Source organism: Pteropus vampyrus, unplaced genomic scaffold (assembly GCF_000151845.1).
Source record: "Pteropus vampyrus isolate Shadow unplaced genomic scaffold, Pvam_2.0 Scaffold7, whole genome shotgun sequence".
In the NCBI taxonomy this organism is placed as follows: domain Eukaryota; kingdom Metazoa; phylum Chordata; class Mammalia; order Chiroptera; family Pteropodidae; genus Pteropus; species Pteropus vampyrus.
Window position 1 is genome coordinate 17,029,409 of NW_011888788.1, and position 3,647 is coordinate 17,033,055.

At 37.1% G+C, this 3,647-nt stretch overlaps 1 pseudogene; it reads left to right on the forward strand.

The window, feature by feature from the left end:
• Positions 1-3,240: 3,240 nt before the first annotated feature.
• LOC111746777 lies at positions 3,241-3,359 on the forward strand (annotated as a pseudogene).
• Positions 3,360-3,647: the final 288 nt, after the last annotated feature.

The following is a 3,647-nucleotide window of genomic DNA, read 5'->3' on the forward strand; positions in this document are numbered from 1 at the left end:
TTATCAAATATAAGAGTTGCAAATATTTTCTCCAACTATGTCTGTTCTATTTTTTAATAGTGTATTTTGAAGACTAGAAAAATTTAAGGAAGGCTAATTTACTAATTTTTAAATAAATCATGCTTTCAGTGTCACATCTAGTAAAACTTGGCCTAATACAATGTCAAAAAATTTTCTCTTATGTTTTCTTCTAGAAGTCTTATAGTTATATATTTTATATTTATGTTTATAATCACTTGCATTAATTTTTATATAATATAATGTTATTTGACATTTGGATATATGTTTTTTATAGCACATTTGTTGAAAAGATTGTTCCTTCTCCTGATATGTGTGGTTCTATTTCTGGATTCTCTATTCTGTTTATATGTCTACCTTTCCAGCAATATCACACTGTCTTGAAATCATGTCATATATTCCTACAACTATAAATGAAAATTTTGTCAATTATCTATTAAGTGTTTAGCACATCAGGGACCCTAAGTGAATGTTATTTCCATTGACTTCCTTTATTGATCATTTTCTCTGAAACTGAAAGAATTTCCTCCAACTCCTTTATGTTCTATATAGTAATTAGTCTCTAAGTCGACAATTATTAAACAAGATTCACTGCGATCTCCCACACAAGTCCTTTTACAGAGAGTTATTATATAACAAATATTTTCTGCCATCAAGTACCTTACGGTTTAAGGGAAATGCAGAAAAAAGACTTTTTAAAGTGAACTTTTCCTTCCTTGTGTTGTGTCTCTAATTCATATTAAACAAAAGAGAGTATGCTTGCAGATGGAATTTTTTCTCAGTGACTCCTCTTAATTATACATGATTATTTACTTCAAGTTAAAAATACAACATACAAAAATACAAAACGAAGAGGTGAGTATGTGAATGAGTGGGAACTACAAAAGTCATTTTAGGAAGAACAGACTAATTGAGAAGACTTTTATAAATTTACTTGGGCCTGGAAACTATTCAAACCTATTTATCCACAATTACATTTAAAATGTCCAGTACACAAAGCTCTCCTCTAAGTATTGTGAGGGTATGAAGGTGGGGGTTGTGGGGGGGAGACTTCTGTGGGTGACAGACCTAATAGATTGGGTCTGTCACCCATGGAATGGGCATGTCGGTCTATAATATTTTACAGACAGGAGAAAGTGATATGTGATGTAAGGGAGGAGGAGGTGCATTGCGATGAAGGTTAGGAGAGCAATGGGTTAATTTACTTAGTAATTTCAATGCTATTACTTTTTTTGAACATAGGCAGCTAAAGAACCAACCTTGGTAATACTTTCACTCTTAGTTCATCAAAGAATTATCGGAATTTGGACAGACCCTGGCATGAAGGATCCAGGGACTTCAACTAACATCAGGATTCTGGCACTCTTTGCATCTTGGCTCTGTTTTCTCCTGTGTTGGCTCCATTCCCCAGCTAGGTGGGAAAGATGGCCCCAGCAGCTTCAACTTAATGTTGTCTTTATATCTTGTGATCCAGAGGGGGAGATGGTTTTTTCAACAAGCACCCTTGAGCAAGGTTTCTGTCTCATCTGTTTAGACTAACACATTCATCCCTGGACTTATCATTGTGTCTTAGGAGATATACTTGGATTGGATAGGCCAAGAGAGATACCTACTTGCTTGCCTTGAGGAAAATCACCCACACAGAAATGCATGGAATGAAAGAGAGGTATAAAGTTAATGGAGGTTCATTGCATTAGTTTTGTGAGGGGCACAGAAATATTAGTAACAACAACAACAACAACAGTAATAATGATAATAACTATAAAAATGTTTCTGCTTACTTATTTTCAAATTGTAAATAAGAATATTATTGCCTTGATTCTGTACCCCCCACTCTGCCTTGTATCTATATTTATTTTGTCAAGTAACTTGCAGTCTCCTCACTTCTGTGGGAGGAGTATGTCCTTTCCCCTTGACTTAGGGCATAGCTTGTGATTTACTTTGGCTAACAATAGCAAACTGATAGTAAAAATATCCTAGTTCTGGGCTTAGGACTTAAGAGGCATCTCGTTTTTCTGTTGTTGCTCTATAATCTCTGTTGTCTCTGCTCTCCTGGGGGTGGAGGGTGGAAGGGAAGAGGATGAGAGACTATGGAGTGAAGTCAACCCAATGGCTGCAGCCTGAAGCAGAGCTTCCCCAGAAAACCCACAAACTCGTGAACAAGATAAATTTTTGTGGTTATAAGCTACTAAAAGTTAGAGTTTGTTTATTATGCAACAGAAGGTAATGGATGCAAGGGCAACAGAGATGAGTAGGGTATGTAAGCATTTGTGAATGAAATGTAACCTCTACAAGGGCTGGATTTATAGTGTTTATTGCTTTATTTCCAGTACCTAGAGGATTGCTTGACATATTGTAGATGCTCAATAAACATACGCTAAATGCATTGCTTCACTACAAAGTGCTGGTTCCTATGCCAGGTACAGAGGGAGAAAAAGATCTGAAAGGGCTCTTTGTTAAAGGAGCTTGCCTTGTGTTTGGATAGACCAAATGAGTATGTTAAACCTACAGGGCAAGGTGACAAAAGTCCCACTTTGGAAGTAGTTATGAGTGGAAATGACATGTGTGCTAATAAATTTCCCATCAGAGAGGTGCTCTTGCCCCAGTCCTTTCCTTGACTTGCACCCTTTAGTACATGCTGGCTTGATTCTCCTTGGCCATCACCTGCACTTCTTTCTCTGAGAATTTCTCTGGCCACTGAGTCTGCTTTGCTCTCCTGCCCAGACCAGAAGTACCAGGAAATAATGCCCCCTCCTCTGGGAGTAGCCCTCTGTCAATGGCTAAAGGGAGCTGGGGCATAAATACCACACCTCTCTTACTTCTAATCTTGAGTGGAGTGACACCGAGCTACATTTTACAGTAGCTCTCAGAATTCCCTCAGATAACTTGCTTGATAACATACCATGCCATGACTGCCTTCTTCTCTGTCTCTCCTGTTTCTCTCACTGAAAATATATACTGACATGTGAAAATAAACAACTTGCATGTCAATCCTTGTCTCATCACCTGCTACTGGGGGAGCCCAAACAGACAGGTGAGAACTACATATTTTGTTTCATCCTTATTTAATATAATTTAATTTTTAACATATAACCCTACCTGTAAACAAATTTTGAGTATGTACTCTAGCATGTTTTGTTCATCAAGATATGGTTTCTATTGCTTTAGGATTTTATGGATAGTAAACATACAGAAAAATAGGAAGTTAAAAATGATAAGGAAGTCTTCAGTCATGGTACCTTGAACAAGCTCGATCCCGTCTGATCTCGGAAGCTAAGCAGGGTCAGGCCTGTTTACTACTTGGATGGGAGACCACCTAGGAAGACCAGGTGCTATAGGCATAAAAATAAAAAAATAAGGGATTGTAAGCTGATAAAGTCCTTGAAATCTGTGAGGTCAACCAAGGGTTGCCTCGCCTAAAAAAATATATAAAAATAAATAAAAAATGAATAAATAATAAAAAAGATGAGGAAAATTTTTAAAAGTCTTGCAAATTGTGATGGTTCAACATACACATACCAGTTAAGGAACACTATTGCATGGGAGTAGCTCTCTCAGTAATGAATCTTATTGGCCTGTGACTTGTCAGCATTGTTGATTTTACCTTGCTTTTGCCTAGGAAAGGTGTT